The 18,840-nt window shown below is 39.8% G+C and overlaps 1 long non-coding RNA gene across 2 annotated transcripts in view; it reads left to right on the forward strand.

Annotated features, from left to right (window-relative positions):
- Positions 1-18,840, forward strand: part of LOC135310877 (uncharacterized) — a 55,800-nt gene that overhangs the window by 20,891 nt on the left and 16,069 nt on the right. For both annotated transcript variants that reach the window (XR_010370837.1, XR_010370838.1), the window contains exon 2: positions 10,751-10,893. This is a non-coding gene — a long non-coding RNA (uncharacterized LOC135310877). The remainder of the gene's footprint in view (positions 1-10,750; positions 10,894-18,840) is intronic.

Raw genomic sequence — 18,840 nt, forward strand, 5'->3', positions numbered from 1 at the left:
CAAAGAGTGATGAAAAAATGCTATGTATTATTGTGTCTGATTGATGGGGAGGTTGTGACTGTGCATCGGAAGTGGAAACCTCTTGGCATTTGCAAGTCATGAAGATTCATTCCATTGCATAACCACAAAGCACATAAATCCTAAAGCTACAGAATGGTATTCTGGAAATCTGTTTATTCTCTTGCATAGGTTTCATGATCATTCACGATTAAAAGAAAATTCTTACAAGCTTTGCAGATTTTAAGGTGGCAATTCACAAATGATTTTGTTCAACCTGTTTAGGGAAGTCAAACTGATCATGAAGTCTTTAGAAAAATATTGTAGAAGCCTACTCCAAAAAGCACACAAAATTGAAAGAAGTTAAATTAGACCTTAAAATAGAGATATTTCATTTGGTCTTGTACTATGAGGTACCGAGTATGGTATTTCTGTTTCTTATAGAGGTTGATTGCTGCTCACTAGACTTGCACCTATTATTAAAAGAAATGTGTGACTAGGGAGTATTTTGATCCAGTTACTGGAATCTGGTGGACAAATGAAATGTAATATTCAGTGTAATAATTTTTTTTTTGCTTTTTCTCTTGTTACATTTGTTTGTTTTGAAGCAGGGTTATATAACTCATTTTGAAAATATTTTTTTATATTTCAACTGAAATTATTAACCAAATTTGATCTGAATAATTTTTAACAGTTTCAATACCTCCCCAACTACACAATTAATTGAACTTTCTGCCCATGAGAAAACCAAAGTAAATAAAAAAATATCATCAAGCTTTGCTTATAGAGAATTGCTGTTATCAGTTTCTTTTTTTCTGTGGTCTGGGATTTGCAGTCCTGGCTGCAGAATACTTGTGTCTACTGCACCAGAACTGCAATTTTGGGGTGGGGTATGTATCAGGAGGATGGGGCTGAAGACCTATGTGAGAGATGGGGAGAGGGATGTCTGCAGACACTTATATACCAATACAATAATGCACTTTTTTTAAAAAAATAGCATTTGCCAGTACAAAAATATAATTGCCCCTGTTCATTATTGCTGTGTGCTCATAAAAAGTTCTTTCAGTTTCTATGCAGCGTCTACATGGTTCAAATACAACTAAAAACTTGAGGAATACAATAAAATAATGTCTCTAAGAACATTGCTATATGACACAGCCTCTGGCAAGCTCTTATTCTCATCATGCTGAGGTAGTTGATATCCCTAAGAAAATGGAATTTTTGGAACTGTCTGCTGAAGACATAACAATGAACTATGCGAACCTGGCAGAACAGAAGTTGACTGCCAGAGATGGAAACTGAGAGGTAGAGAAGCACTTGTTTTATGAATCTGTCCTTGAGGAGAGCTGAGAGACTGATCAAAGCAAACATCCCGCCTCAGAAGATGCTGAGAATGGGGTGATAAAGTGTTTAGTCAAGGAGAACAACTAATTGGGATGTTGATAAGAACTAAAACAAAGTGCCCATTAGGGGAACTATCCTCATTATAATACTAAAAATCAGGCCCTTAGGCCAGGAACCACCACACACCCCCAGTAAATCAGTCCCTTAATCTATGAGCATGCATAGTAAATTAAAAGTGAGCTGCATCTTTAGATGGAAGTGAGAAAGATATTAACCAGTTATTAGCTGAGGTGTGCGAATATTAGCTGTGATTGACACATTTAACTGTATAAATGCCTTGTAGTTTCTTGGTGTTAGCTTTGTGGGTTAACACCTAGCACCAATCTCTGCACAAAAATGACTTGAATAAAATACCTCTGCTCTATGTGTAGTTTGGCATTTTGCACACCAGGCGAACGAACCTGCTTTTCGGAATAACATAGTGACTTATCATCATAATTCTCATTATACCACATCTTATCCTCACTGCTGATGGAAACTTGCATAGATGAGAATGAGGACAGCTTAGACCTTAAATTGATCCTTTTAAGGAGAGGAAGAAGGGTTTGTCAGCACTGTAACATTTAGCCTCCAATATGAAAGGAATAGCAACTAAGGGACTTTAATCTCAGCCCTGCCACATTTCATTTTATTCATGCAGAAAACCGAGCAGCCTCATCAGACCAAATGCACAGTAGTAATGCAGCTGCTTTCTGCCAATGGGATATCTGAGTATCACAGAGCCGTCACAGGGACACGTGCCACAGATCTTCCCATGTTGGAGAGGAAACCAACTGTAATAGGATCTGGCAGATCTGTGCCAGGACTGCACTTTAGCCTCACACAAACATACAAGGCTGGTATAAAAATAAGAAGTGCTTGCCACAACACAGAGGGAGTGTTTGTGCACGGGGCAGGAGAATGCACTAAGCATGTTTGTTCTCTGCTTTGTAATCTTAAGCATCTCCAGGATCCACAGCTGGATGTGCTTGAAACAAGTAATAGAATGACTTATTCTTTTGGTTAGGGAGGTTATTCTGGATGCTTATTTCCTTTGTGGATAAATCAAAGGTTTTGTCTTACCTCAATTTCCAAAGACAGTTTTAGCAAAGCCAGGAAGAGAAGAACCTGTCTGATTCCTCCCAAGGAAAAAAGTAAAATTTTTTCAGCTTGCCACTTTCCTATCTCTCTATGTTGTGATGCTTGTAATTGTGTTAGCATCATGTCAGAACATGTCAGAACAGTTCTTTTTGCAATTCTGTGTTTTATGAGCTCAGAGCCAAAACTACCAAGCTATTCCCATACTATTCCCATGCTTTTATGAGGCTTTGTTCAGCTTTAATGAGAACACAACTGATATAAAATGTATTTCAAAGGATCTTAGCTGCACAAGTTGCTCTTCAGTCTTAGTACTGTATGCTACTGTGATAGACTTCACTGCAGATGTTCATGCACTATGAGAGTAAGGTAATGGTAGAGAGGGGTCTTCTGTTGAAATGATACTCACATAGCATAGGACATTTAAGCAATTGCAAAGCCATATAGCATTATCCTGCTCTCACACTGTAAACTATGGTTTGCAAAAGCGTTAAAGTCATGCTTAGGATGAAAATATTCTGAGTTAAAGCTGACTACCTATTTTAGGATTCTGAATTATCAATAGTACAGAGATAATTTATAAGTACATAGGTATATTGGGGCTAAATAAGAACTGGTTTTCAGCTGTAAATGGTCATTTACAATTTTCTGAAAACAGTTGTGTGACCTGTCATCATTGTTGAAAATGTAATATATTTTTTCCCCAAACAAATATGGAGTGATGTGTTTTTAATTAATAAAGCAAAAATCAAAGCCCATGAAATAAACTATATGAAGAAAAATTAATAATTAGCTTGTGTAATTGCTTTAGAATTAGTCCAAACAGTAGTTTGCAGTCTAGGATGTTTTCAAAGGCAACTTTTCCAAACTTATTACATAACTGTCACCAAAGCTTCTAAACAGAGCTGCTGAAGTTTGTGCTGCCTTCCTCCTACAACCAATGGTTGCACAGCTGAGGTGTTCTGTATATATACCTTCATGTTTGCACTTACAGGTGTTAGTCTAGACAAAAAGGTGCTGATTAAACCTTATTTTACAGAAGGTACAATGTGAGATGGTCAGTTTACTTCAAATAATAACATTTTTACTTTTTCCACTGTATTTCATGTTGGAAAATTACATCTGTATATACAACACTACAATGTATAGTGTGATTATGAATGTGTTTATTGCCTTATCATCTGTAAGCAGACCAACAGCAGAGTAATTAAGAAAAAAAAAAAAGCGGAAGTTCCTTCCAGATAAACCCTATGTCTTATCAAACCTTTGAGGTTTTACTCATCATTCTGCTATCCAGCCCTCCCCCAAGCTCTCTAGTATCTGAGTTAATCTTTGAGAAGTCATTCATTAGCTCGGTTAATATCTAAGGGCTGGGCTTACCAGGACAAAGTAGGTACTCACTATTGGAAATTTTGGTTTATATGTAGCATCCAGCTACATGGGACAGCTAAAGTAGTTACCGCCCTACCTGGCCACTACCTGTCCCAGAGGCTAATGCCAGAGATGGCCATTTAAGCGTGCAAATAAGCACAGTTAAAAACTTGGCAAATTTAGAATTTCAGTTCACATTAAACACCACAGTTATGGTGTTTATGTAAACACAGAGAATCATGGCACTGCATATATAATTATGTCCCGTTCATTGCTCCTGTCAGGAACAAGGCATGTTAGGTGCTGAGGGGAGGGTCATAATCCTTCCAGGCATCCAAGTTTCATCTGTTGCTGCATGTCAATCAGCATCTAGTTTTTTACACCACCTTCCTGCCAAGTATTTAATGGAATTTACAAAGTCCACATGAGATTCTTTGGCTTGTGAAACATATAGAGCAAGGTAGGACATGCCTACTTGGGGTGCAATGAAATGCAGTGCAATAATTTCCTGACCTAGTAAGTGTCGCAGCCTTGCTGTCCAGGGTCTAGAAGCAATATCACAGGATTTGTGTGATGCTGCACCAAAGTTAGCTGGTCTCACATGCATATAATCATCATGGTGCCTCTGTAAGGTATTCCTCAACAGTACTATGTTAGCAGAGCTGATGACAACATGGGTGTTTCTGTCTGAAAGCTACTGATATGGCCTTAGGTGCTCAGGAGTGGGGTCTGAAAAAGGCAACCCTCCAACAGGGAAGCCACCCCGTCTACCTGTAGGTGAAAGGCTGAGAAGGATGAGTCTTATGGACCAAATGCTTGGACTTTGGCATCCCAGCTGGTATGCAAGGGACTGGTTCTGTCTGTTCAGTATTTGTGACTGCAAGTATGTTTCTGAAGTATGACTACCAAGTCTCATCTTTCAAAAATATTAAGCAATGGTAAAGGAATCATGTTGTTATCAAAAAACATGGTAAAATCAGAAACAACTCTTTAACACCAATTTAGTATTAAAGAGCAGGCATTCTTTATTCACGGCGCCGGATGCACAGGGGATCGCTCCTCCTAACGTGCATGCCTTACACACCTTTCTCATCCAATTTATAGATCAAAAATTTACATATTCATTCATATTCATTATTGTCCTTTCTACTGATTGGTACAAACTTGCTCGTTCCACATGTAGATTACTGCGCAAACTCAGTTGTCCTCTTCTATTGTTCTCTTTTGAGTAGGTGGTATTACTTGGGTCGGTGGTCCGTGAGTCAGTGGTCACGATCTCCCCCTGCCGGAATTACCTTTTACCCTTTTGGCTCTCAGTCCCGGCAATCCTGGCCAGTTTTCTCAGTCCACTACACGAAACTACATTTTGTCATCCTCTTCTGACAGAAGCACATTGTCTATTGTTTCGTTCACATTAATGATTACCTAGGGACTAAAATACAGATCAAAGAATACACTGATTGGTATACTCTATGTCCCCAGACTCGATGTCCAGTTGGATAGGGCTGTACAAGGAGTATAGCAACATCCATGGTTGGTTAATTCTATCGCTCTGGTTACAATGTTTCCTTTTCTAACCATCATAGTCAATAATGGTGGGTTCTGGTTCTTGTTCTACTGCATATTTAGCATAAAACAGGAAGTTCTTCAGTGAAAAAGACTCTGAGCTTTTTCTGTCATTAAGCTTCCAGTTTTATGCTCACACTTACTCTTCCTCTGCTTCTGCTGTCATTTTTCCACACAAAATAGATAACTGCTCAAGGAAGAAATGGGAATGCCCTCATTCCAGAGTACCTTACTGCCTAGCCTTTTTTAGGAGGTTAGAAAGGAATTGAATCCTAAATGCCATAGGTGAGTACTGTAGCCATTAAGATACTAGATAGAAGAGAAACAAAACCATGAATTGTGTAGAACTCTGTCCCTTGCACATGCTAAGAAGACACTTCCTAGGTGAAGCCTGGAGGCAAGACAAGTAGAACAGCTAGCTTGTAAAGCTTAAGTTTTAATTGCTGAACTACCCCAAACCATCAAGGCTGAAACATTTCTGAACAGAGCCAGAAGCAGAGCTTTAGGCAGCTGAAGAGCTTTACAGTTACCATGATTAAGGACTTTCTGTATCTCCAGGGCTAGGTGGCAGCTAAGTGTAGCCTTTCTTGCAGGAAGAGCTATGTCCACAGAGGTGAAGACTGGGGTTAAGGGAAATTGGAGTGATTGGCTGAGGAGAGCAGGGGACTTCCTGGGCCTGGCAGAAAAGAAGTTTGAGGAATTTGGATCTGGCAAACAAAAAACAGAGGTTAAAGCCAATTCCTTCTTAAACAGACTTAATCATATTTGTGATGGAAAGATTTCTAGGTCAGCTGTTGCCTATGTGAGACTCTAGAGAGAAATTAAGGTGTTATGAATAACCAGGCAGAAATGAGGGTTAGGTATGACATTTTGGGTTATCTTTTACTTTAATTAAAAGGTTGATTGTGAGCCAGCACTGTGCCCTTGTGGCCAAGAAGGCCAACGGTATCATGGGTTGCATAAAAAGGACTGTGGCCAGCAGGTCGAGGGAAGTTATCCTCCCCTTCTACTCCACCCTAGTGAGACCACATTTGGAGTATTGTGTCCAGTTTTGGGCCCCTCCAGTTTAAGAAGGACAGGGAACATTCAAAACCTGCCTGGACGTGGCCCTCTGCACCCTGCTCTAGGTGTACCGGCTCAAGCAAGGGGGTTTGGAGAAGATGATCTCCAGAAGTCCCTTCCAACACCTACCATTCTGTAATTCTGTGATTCTGTAATAACAGGCATTTATCTTCCCCTCCTGTCCCATCTTCCTTGTTTCCCAAAATAATCTAGTGTCTTGACAATGAGTGATAGCACAGGAAATCTAATTTTCTACTCTGATAACACAATCCAGTTTAGAATTTATGATTATAATTTAGCCATTCAGAGAGGTGCAGAGTATGAATCATATAAATCTGCCACAACAATGTTGGTTTAATTTAGATATTTCCATTATATAATTCGCTGTGTTGTTTTCTAGTAAAGGTCTAATTTATATTCACTGGTGAATTCAAACAAAAGACTAATCTGCTACAAGGATAAGACATTTACAGAAGGATCTCATGGTTTACTCTTGTCCCATTTATTTGGAGTTAGTTAACACTGTGTTGGGTATCTCACTGTACACTTCCCCAGCTAAGATGTAATGAGCACTTCTAGTTGCTCAGCTGGAACTGGCTCCAGATTCAGCAGTGAAAGGTAGTGGTAGATTCCGCCTTGCATTCTGCAGATGCTTGGGGTAGCACCTTGCCCACATTCAATGTGATTTTTGAGCAACATTGACTTCATACCTTCTGTTTCAGATCTATACAAAGGCATTTCTTGGACCCGTGCTTGGTTCTTGGACCCCAGTCAAACCAAACCAAATTCTATCGCCTGCAGGTATCAATAGCTATCAAAGTATCAAAGCAAAACTATATTTTAAAATTAATACCTCATCCTGAGACTTACATTCAGTATCTTTTCTCATTTGTCTTTTATACAAGCCTGTTGAGTTCAATGAAGCCCTGAAAGACAATCATTTCAAGTCAATGAAGCAAGTTCTGTCTTGGAGCGGAACTTTTTTGTTAGTGTTTGTAGTATCTTTCTAAAGTTGTGAGGGTGGGTTTAGCTCAGTGAGTTCATAGCAAAACCTGTAGCTAGATGTTTCACATGTAAAAAAGACTTACACAAATTTTTTCCAGGAAGGAGTGTTTTCATGGGTTAGCCTAATCCTCCATATTGTCACTAACAGGGACAAAATAATGAAGGCTTTTCTGTTCTTGTGCAGAGTTGTGAGCAATTGTTGACAAGTTGAAATTTTCCATCAGGCCTCAGTGTACCTCCCCCCTTCTCACAGTATGCTTTCACATCCTGAAGAGCAGAATGCATACACAAGCCATTCCCAGATCTAGTTTGTGCATGTTGTGCATTCCTCTCCCCCCACAGTGTGTAATGACATTCCCATTTTATTCTTGTAATCTGTAATTTTCAGCATTCTTCTTACTCTTTGCAATTACTTATTCATGATGACTGTTTCTTTCATGTAGTCTTATTGTCATGCTTCATTAAACATTAATCAGATAAAATTCAGATGATTACATTATCCATGTTGTTCTGCAATATGAAGGTAGTCCAGCTTTGCATGTGTTGTGGTTCAGCCTCAGCTGGCAACTGAACACCACGCAGCCGCTCGCTCACCCCCCCCACCCCTGTGGGATGGGGAAGAGAATCGGACGAGCAAAAGAACTTGTGGGTTGAGATAAGCACAGTTTAATGATTACAATAAAATGATAATGATAAATGATTATGATAATAATGACAATAATGTTAATATAATAAAAGGGAAAAGGAAGGGAAAGGGAAAACAGGGAAAAAAAAACCACAGAAACACGAACGATACAACCGCTCACCACCCGCCGACCGACGCTGCCCGTCCCCAAGCCGCGATTGCCCCCTCCCTCCCCCGGCCAGCCCCTCCCAGGTAGCATACTGGGCATGACGTTACATGATGTGGAATATCCCTTTGGTCAGTTTGAATCAGCTCTCTTAGCTGTGCCCCCTCCCCTCCCAGCTTCTTGTGCACCTGGCAGAGCATGGGAAGCTGGAAAAGTCCTTGACTAGTACAGGTACTACTTAGGAACACATAGCTGCTACTTAACAACTAAAACATCAATGTGCCATCAGCACTATTCTCATACCAAATCCAAAACACAGCACTATACCAGCTACAGTGAAGAAAATTAACTCTAGCCCAGCCAAAATGGGATGCAATGAAATTTAGTGAAAGTGATGCCCCATACTGCCAAACAGCCCTGAACCAAAACCCATGTGGGATCAGGCTTTCTCAGGAAATATCTGCTACTAACTTAGAAGCCAGAAAAACAATAGGGTGAATATACACAGAGAAGAGTTCTTTGTGTGCCAGCACTGGGTTATAGTGAAGCCTGCAAAAAAAAGAGCAAACTACTCAAGACTTTAAAAAATAAAATAAAATCTGTTGAAAGCTCAGAAGAAGTGTTTGTTGACTGTTTTTTGTTTGAACAGATTCAATATCCCCACCTTCAAGCCAGACACCATTTTTCCAGAGAGGCAGATACCTATTGCCATGCCAGTTGTGGCTACCTTACTCTTCATGTTTGGGGAAAGAAAAGCTAATGCTTTCAAAGAGTTTTCTATTGAATATTTTGAATAGAATAGAATAGTTCAGTTGGAAGGGACCTACAATGCTCATCTAGTCCAACTCCTGGCCACTTCAGGGCTGAACAAAAGCTAAAGCATGTTAGTAAGGGCATTGTCCAAATGCCTCTTAAACACTGAGAGGCTTGGGGCATCGACCACCTCTCTAGGAAATCTGTTCTAGTGTTTGACCACTCTCTCTGTAAAGAAATGCTTCCTAATGTCAAGTCTGAGCTTCCCCTAACACAGCTTTGAACCATTCCTGTGACCTATTGTGACCATTGTGACCTATCACTGGATACCAGGGAGAAGAGATGAGCACCTCCCTCTCCACTTCCCCTCCTCAGGAAGCTGTAGAGAGCAATGAGGTCACCCCTCAGCCTCCTTTTCTCCAAACTAGACAAACCCAGTGTTTTTAGATGCTTCTTGTAGAATATTCCTTCCAGCCCTTTCACCAGCTTTGTTACCCTCCTTTGGATGCATTCAAGTACCTTAACATCCTTCTTAAACTGTGGGGCCCAGAACTGCACACAACAGTCAAGGTGAGGCCACACCAATACTAAATACAGTGGGATAATCACCTCTCTTGACCAGCTGGTTATACTGGATGCTGCTCATGTTGAGTCTGCTGTCAACCAGCACCCCCGGATAAGCTTGGTCAGGCAGGACCTGCCTTTTATGAACCCATGCTGGCTGGGCCTGATCCCCTGGTTGTCCTGCATGTGCCTGGTGAGTGCACTCAAGATGACCCGCTCCATAATCTTTGCCAATAACTTCCCTGGTCCCTTGGTGGGTCTCATTCTACCAAGCCTTGCTAATACCAATGATATCATAGTTCTGGGAACTAAGCAATGCTTCTAGTTCAGCCTGTTTGTTTCTCATACTGCATGTGTTGGTGTAGAGGCATTTCAGATATGCTCCTGAGCCCTCCATGCTCCTAGGAGCAGTGTAAATCTTCCCACTAGCATTGCTACCCTCAGGCAATGCCATGCCAACCCTTGACTCTACCTACTGTAATTCCTGTTGGTATCCCCTTACCCCTAAATTTTAAAGGTTTAGGAAGAGTATCAGTAATGCAGAAGTGTTTTGGGTTTTTTTTTTTTAATGTTTGTGAAGATCAGCAAAGGCTGTCATTTTTCTTTCCATGATCCCCTGTAACACACTGCTCCAAAGATGTCTGATCAGTAGGAAAAGAATAAAAGCCTCCACTAGTTAAACTTCATACTGAAAACCAGTTTTTGTTTCCTTTTTGAAAAGGAAATCAGAAAAAAAACCTGCTGAGCTTTGTACAATTTGATGGATAGATTACCTTCAAAGGGAAGATAAAAGATTACTGATAACAGACAGCAAACAGCTGCATCTGTACATTGCTGGGCTTTTAGCTGTGACCATAAAGTTTAAGTCCACTCAGATTTGCTGCAGTTGTTGAAGGACTAAACTCAAAACCATGCTGCCAAATATATATATTTTAATGATAGTAGTAGTAGATCTATAATTTACCTACCATTCTTACTCCCTTTTTCATATTTTATGAGTTGTATTTCCTAAACAGTGATAGGTATTTATAGGATTTAAGTAGGAATCCACTATCTAACTTTTGTATGCTTCTTTAGAAATCATGGCATAGAACACCTTTTAGCTTGCTGGTGGTCTGCACTTAATCTACATAAATAAAATGCTTATGTGATTTGCATAGGTTCATTGCTGTCTGGGAGAGGAAAGGTAATTGCAGTACTTTGACTGGAAACATGGGCAAGTGGTTCTCCAGAGGGATGTTGTCTAGTTCCAGCCCTGCAAGAAAGACAAGAGAAATATCCCTTCCTTTCTTCCACTTTCAAGGTAAGGCAACATAGTTAAAGTATAGAAATGTCATGAAAAAAGCCACCTAACTCTCATTTACCATTTGCTTCAATTTCCATATTCCTTTCAGTTTATCTTTCAGTCTTTCCCTTTATTCTTACTGTCTAAGACAATGTTCTCACCTTCTGTCTTTAGATTCTTCTTCCTCACATTTTCATGTTTTTTGCATGCTGCCCCTTTTTTGTCCTTCTCTTTTGTCATGCTTCATTTCCATACCTTGCTTGTGCTGGTTTTGATGCTTTAGTTGCTGTTAAGTACCAACTAAGTGTTGCTAAGCAGTGCCTATAGTAGTCAGGGACCTTTCTAGCTTCCCATGCTCTACCACATGAGCAAGAGGCCAGGAGGGGCAGGGCCACAGCCAAGACAGCTGACCCAAACTAGCCAATGGGAGATTCATTCCATACCATGAGACACCATGACCAGTATATTAACCAGGGCAGTTGGTATACAGAGGGCTGGTTGCAGCTTGGGGGTTGGTGGTTTTGGGTGGCTGTGTCAGGTGCTGTTTGTTTTGGTGGTTCATTTCCATTCTTCCCCAGCCCAGGTTTTGCCTCTCTTGTTATTCTCCCTTTTATTAATTTTTTTTTGTTATTGTTTTATTTTTATTATTAAACTGTTCTTATCTCAACCCACAAGTTTTACCCTTCTGATTTTCTTCCCCCATCCTGCTGGTGGGGGAGTGAGTGAGCAAGCAGCTGTGTGGGGCCGAGTCGTTGGCTAAACATCAACATTGTTGCATGGCTTGAGAGCTTCTCCTTAATTTTCAGCTGTGTTCCATGATCAACAGTAAGGGGAGTGAGTGGCTGTGTGGTGTTTAGTTGCCAGCTGGGGTTAAACCATGACACACTGATATTTGACTACCCTGTTTAGGAGAGCAGTCTTTGAAGTGCCACCTAAACTGGGGCCAAAGGTAAACATAAATGTGATAATTTTGCTGCCATTTCCTGTTGTGTACATTATACTTTATACTAAAGCTGCAGTGATGTGCTCTGTTTACACAGTGTACTTCAGAGTATAGACTCCTGCCTTCAGTACTATGATTTCAGCACTGTATTCAATTTAAACTGGGTGAGAAGGCAACCTAATTCAGATTATCATGACTCTCTTTGGACAGCGAATATGTGATTTTTATTTTTTTAAGAACTCTTCCTTGAATGTGATGGTGATACCATAAGCCAGCAAATATAAGAACCCTCTAAAACTCAATCTGTAGTTTTAGAAAGCAGCCATTCTTTATTGTGGCGCTGGGTGCACAGGGGATGATCGCTCCACCTAGTGTGCATGCTGAGTTGCTCTACTACAGGTGTTATATGCAATCAAAATATACATATTCATTAAATTTCTAGGAAATAATTACTGTATTAATACTATTCTTGGAACTGATTAATATATGAAAATGTCCTTAATGCATGTGTATTATGTTCTTTGGTGGTCTTCCAGGGTCCTCTTGTTATCCTGAAAAGTGGGTTCATTTGCCTGGCGTGCAAAATGCCAAACTACACACAGAACAGAGGCAGTTCATTTAATTCATTGTTGCTCAAAGATTGGTGCTAGGTGGCAACCCATGAAGCTAGCACCCTGCACTGAGAAACTACAAGGCATTTATACAGTTAAATGTGTCAGTCACAGCTAATCTTCACACACCTCAGCTAAAAATTGGTTAATTTCTGTCTCACTTCCATGTAAAGATGAAGCTCACTTTTAATTTACCACACATGCTCTGGGAGTAAGGGACTTATTAGAGGGGGGGTGGTTCCTGGCCTATGGACCTGATTTTCAGTATTATCACAAGGATAGTTCCCCTAATGGGCCCTTAGTTTTAGTTCTTATCTATATCCCAATTAGTTTCCTTGACTATATGCTTTATCACCCCATTCTCAGTGTCTTCTGAGGTGGGATGTTTGCTTTGATCAGTCTCTCAGCTCTCCTCAAGGACAGAGTTGTAAAACAAGTGCTTCTCTATCTCTCAGTTCCTGTCTCTGGCCGTCAAATTATTTTGCCAAGCTCACATAGTTCATTGTTATGGCTTAGTGTGAAATTCCATGTTCTTCAGGATATCACTCTGGTGGTTGTCGATAGTCTTTCTCACCATGTCTGCTGGTTGAACTCAGTCTTTAGGAATGCTCAGTTCATTTTTGGCTTGGTTACACAATTCTTACTGATACTGAACTAGCTTATTCTAGTACATTTCCCTTATTTATTCTACTCAAGGCTATAGCATGTCCAGAGTCCCTTCTATCTAATCACATATAGCAAGTTCTAGGACTATCTTATTAATGAAGTATTCCAAGTATTAAAAAACTTAGCTATGTTGCTCCAATTAGAGGGGGCCGTATGTTCTTTTGAAGCTGGTATCAGGTGTCAATGGTTATTCCAGTTCTTTTTCCCCCTTTTATTATTTATAGAAAAATATTTCAATCTGCTAAATTTTCCACTGTATTTTTTCTTGACTTTTTGTCCTCTGGTCACTGTTCTCTCTGGCACTTCTTTACTTGCTGCTTTTTTGGCTATGGACTTGGGATAAGTTAAATTTGACCTGGTCATATGGGTTATTTCATGTTGTTGATAAAACATATGATAAGCTTCTAGAGACAAATCAAGGGAAAGATGTGGAAGCCTGTAAGTCAGACAATGTGGCATACAGCTTTCAGCAATTTGATCCCCAGACTAGAGCTCTAAAACCAGAGTTAGACACTTAAAATCCTGATAAAATTATGAGAAGAGTTGGGCATTTAAGAATCATCTCAGAAATTCAAGCTGAATGAGGAGATGAGAAATAGGAGATGCTGAACACAGATGTGTCCCTGACCTTCCACCACCCCTGTGGAGCTTAGGCACTTGGCTCAGATCTCTTCAGTGCATTTGATTTCCTTTTCTGTGTGGTGAGAAGACACAGCAGTTGTGTTTCCTTTTTCATACAGCTGACTTGTTCTTGAAGGGCCCTACAACAAAACCAGCATATGCTGACCCCCGGAAAACACCCCTCATCTTGTTACAGCATATGTGTCTCCTACTGTCCACCTCTATTGTCAGACCTAGGCCTTTTGAAGAAAGGAATGTGAGGTTCATGGAACCAAGGCAGGAGAATTAAAGGAGCATCAATTAGCAGCATAGTTATTAGTGCACTCATTTAATAGTGGGACTCCTGGATTTTAGTCTTGACATCCCTTGCTGATTATACATTTAATGTTAAAGTGAATCTTGGAAATTAAAAGATACCATATCCCTTTATGGCCCTGTTTCAGCAAATAGTGTGGTAGGTAAACCTCTCCCCCACTTCTATATACAGTCTGTCTGTATTGTAAAGAGGTCCTTATCTTGATCAGTGGAAGAGATGGATCTGAATCCCCTCAGGTCAATGAATTGTTTCCTGGATGAACGCATTAAACCCTATTCTGTTCTGTAAAGGCTGTAGGCTCCTCTATCTCCTCCTGGTGTTCTGGTGCATTTTATACAGAAAGCAGCTAAAGCTATTATTTATGAAGAGTCTGAAAGGCTAGAATTCATCTGGCTTAATATGAACAGTAGATATGAAAGTCTGAACTAATTGTCTAAGATCCCTTTACAGTCATTGCAGATAATTGGGAATTTACAGGGCTTTGTGATCACTAAGGCAGGCAATAAAGCTGGTAAACTACATCCTGCAAGTGTTTCATTGGCCAGAAATGGAGCTGAGGATGAATATCTCAGCTGCAGACAGCTAAATTGTAGAGCCTATGGCTAGATGAGATAAATCCCATCCAGAGGATCAAGCATGCCTGCTGGATTATGCCCCTGGGGAAGCAAAATGACAGGCCTTTCTGGATTGTAGACCAAGAGTGAAGTACCTAGAAAGCTCTGGGTGGTTGCTGAAGTCAGGAAAATAAGCAGCAGTTGAATCTCATTTTTTGACTGAAACTTTTGAAGTCTGATTAAGGTGTATAAATCCCATTCTGGACCTGTCCTTTGATTATAGTGATAAGCCTGGCTATTGTTGAAGTTCAAAAGATGGGCGTAGTCCTTTGTTTTTCTTGTAAAGAACTTTGCCCTGATCCTTATCGTCCCCGTTCTTTTATTGTTACTCTATAATGCTCTAACGGAACTGGCCTCATACACCTCCCAGTTCATATAGTATTTTGTGCTTTGTTGCACTGAAATTAAATGGAGAAAAAGGAAAGGGAACCATCTGAACAAACAAATGCACTGCTATGCTTTGGAAATAGTTTACTTGCCCAGAGTTATGATCTTTAAATAGGCAAAGAACACAGCCAGGGATGTTTCTGTAAGTGATAGGTAGTTTTATATCTTTAGTATGAGAATAAATAGCTTAATGGATAAAGGATGAATTCCATTCAAAGTACATTATGGAAAGATATTTTCACAAATATGAAACAAAGTTGATATGAAAGAACAGTATTACACTAAGATTAATACAAATTATTATGGTTGCAGAACAGTACACCACTTCCCAGAAGCTTAGTTCAGTGTGCTTTAAATCAAAAGCATAAAAAAAGCATAATGTGCATCATCTCCCTGGGGGAGTTGACTTTATACTCACAGCATATGAAAACTGTTTCTTCTTTTGGCCTAGTCTGATGCATGTAAATTCTTTTAAAGATTCTTAAAAAAAAAAGCTTGACATTATCCTTACTAAATTAATAGTCTAGCATTTCCAAGAAGTTCAAAGGAGTGTGGACTTCAATCTTTCTGAAACTGGACAAGCAGCTCCTGGATTCTTTTGATAATCCAACACAAACAGCTAAATCAGCAGGCACTTACATGTGGTTATAGTGTTTTCCACTTGAAGCAGTCCAGATCAATTAAAGGCGGATTTATTTGCTGGAATCACGATTGCTGGCCTAACCATTTAAAAATTTAAAACTAAATAGAAAGGTGAGATAAAATTCAGTTTAAAAGGAATGAATTAGCCTCTTTGTTTTTCTCCTCAATGTTATTAATTAATCCTTATATTTGATCAGATTTAATGCATTATATATATTTTTTGGAAGAGAAAGACAAACATGTATCCAATAATTCAGTTTGTAACTAAAAGTAAGTGTTCCTCACATCATGATGCTATTTGAGGACTGGAGCTTGATGTTGGGGAAGAAAGAAAATGAAGGGCAGGAGAGGCAGACAGATTTTTTTCGGTCTGTATAAATTCTCAGGAAACCAGTATCTGCATGCAGTTGGATGTGAAAACACAGAAATCTTCACCAGTTTCGTTATTAAGTCAAACCCTGAGCTCAGGTTGTTAAATATTAGTAACTCGTGGGAGTGCATTCTGGGCCCATGCTAGAGGAAAGCAACTGACAAGAGGGATTTGACCGTGTGTTGCTCTGTGTGCTCCCTGATCTGTGTGTCTTCCGAGGTGTGTGCTGATACTGCTGTTATAGGGGATTATAAGGAAATAATTTCTTTCTCTTTTTCTGAACTCCAGCAGACTGTATACACAGGGTTTGCTAGTCTCTTTGTACATGTTCCCCTGTGTACTATTCCAGTGATAATAACAAAGGAAAAGAGATATTGCGTTCCCATTTCAGAATGGTGGTTTTTACTAACACTGGTACAGAAAAAGTACAGAACTTTTTGGATTCAAAAATAAATCAAATGTAAGACTTCACCTTTTTTTTTCCCCTTGTTAATGGGATTATTTGGTTTTTTTATGGGTAGCTTGGAGAGAGCGTAAAAAAATGACAGCATTCAATATGCCAGATGCTCACAGAAATTCAATAGAAATTTTTTTATTTTGCTTTATTGTCTGATACCTGGCATTCTTCTCTGAAGGTTAGTGAGTAGGTTAGTTCATATACATATTCCACCTTTTGTAAGGAATGTTTGCTTTAGATAAGAACAGATTATCCATGTTAGCTTACATTTCTTTTATCGACAAAAGAAAAGTAAAATTATAATATGAGCTCAGTAAAATCTGATGTGGCCAAGACAACTTCCCATAAACACTTATTTTTAAGGTTTACATATCTGCTTCCTAAGAATGTGAGCTGGACTGAAAACAGTAGAAAAAACTGTATTTCCCTTTTACAGTAATAAAGATACCAGACATGAGGTAAAATTTCAATTTGTCTTTTCCCCTTTTAATTAAAAACACCCTGCTATTGGAGATAAGTGGTATCTCATCAGAAGGAATTTATGGATAGACGTGAGACTGTTCCCTGTAACTGAGTCAGAAGTGATAAAGGATTTACTGTAAAGTGTTATATATATGTAATACTCTTAGTTTCAGTGCTTTCAATATGTGCAAGCTTTATATCCTTTGAAGATACCTTTGGTTTAAAAGTAATTTAATTTAAAACACATCTTCATACTTTTGCTACCAATATTTAGAACTTCATTTTCTAAAGAAAGTGTAAGAAACTTGCTTACTTTTCACCATGCTTGCTATTTGCTTCCTTTTTGCATTTTGTCCAGTTTGGAGCATGTAGACTGTCTCTGGAACTGCTTGTGCAAGTCAGTGAGAAAAGGGTTGCAAAACCTGAGTCTGAGCCACTTTTATGTTCCCATAGTCTATTGCCATAGACTGCTATAGTACCTTTGACACACATCAGTGTTCTTAGTAGAATAATTTAAGCTTTCTGCCCAAAGCTCCAAGATATTCTCCCTGCCCTTCCACCTCCAGAAGATCTTCTAGATGCTTCATCTTCCTTGGTCAAGGCCACTCTCCATGTGGGTCTCTACAAGATCTGTAGATGTTCTGCCATGGCTTAACAGATCCACATCACTAAATTATTCCATATACAAGAAATCCGTGGAAGATAGCTATAGATCAGGTTTTCTGTGTCTTTGGTTAGGTAGTAGCTAGACTTGAGAGAAGTTTTCATTCACTCATGGAGCAAATCTCAAATCCAAAAGTGGCCCACACACAGAGATGGGACTTGTGGACTTCCACTGTCACAGACACCTAATGTCCTTCTGCAAACTACACCCACTGCTTACAGGGCAGGATAACATCAGGTAGATATTCAGATATTTGTTAAATGCCTCTAATACAGTTTAGCAGCTGGCAACAAGAGGCCTTGAGGTTGTGCCATTCAGCACTGAATACAAAGGGGATGAAACAGGTGATGATATGATTACAGGCAGTAGTGTCATGCTTATAAATCCATGCAATATTAACAAGATCAGAATTATTAGAAGATAACATTACCATGTGTCATGGTTTTAGCTGGGATAGAGTTAATTTTCTTGACTGTAGCTGGCATAGTGCTGTGTTTTGAACTTCATATGAAAACAATGTTGATAATACACCTATGTTTTAGTTGTTGCTAGGTAGTGCTTACACTAGTCAAGGACTTCTCTAGCTTCCCATGCTCTGCCAGGTGCACAATATGCCAGGAGGGGAGGGGGCACAGCTAAGAGAGCAGATTCAAACTGGCCAAAGGGATATTCCATATCATATGACGTCATGCCCAGTATGTTAACTGGGAGGAGCTGGCCGGGGGAGGGAGGCAGCAATCGCGGCTCAGAGGCCGGCAGCATCGGTCGGCGGGTGGTGAGTGGTTGTATTGTTTGTGTTTCTGTTTTTTTCCCTTTTTCCTTTTTCCTTTTAATTATATTACAATTACTGTTATTACTATCATTATTATTTTATTGTCATTGTTAAACTGTTCTTATCTCAACCCACAAGTTTTTTTTGCTTTTGCTCTTCTGATTCTCTCCCCCATCCCACAGGGGTGGGGGGAGTAAGCGAGTGGCTGCGTGGTGTTTAGTTGCTGACTGGGGCTGAACCACGACAGTCCTTTTTGGCACCCAGTGTGGGGCTTGAAGGGTTGCTGGTCACAGCATAGACTCTGTTCTCAATATTAGTTTGTCCGATCTGCACCATGCTCTTGTGTTTGCTGTGCCTGTTAAAGACTGGTGTTGGTTTTTGTGGTCTGCTGTGCTCTGCAGTGATTAGTGATGTTTTGCCTGGGAGAGTTGTTTTTAAAC

This window comes from Phalacrocorax carbo (genome assembly GCF_963921805.1).
Source record: "Phalacrocorax carbo chromosome W unlocalized genomic scaffold, bPhaCar2.1 SUPER_W_unloc_4, whole genome shotgun sequence".
Taxonomy (NCBI): Eukaryota; Metazoa; Chordata; class Aves; order Suliformes; family Phalacrocoracidae; genus Phalacrocorax; species Phalacrocorax carbo.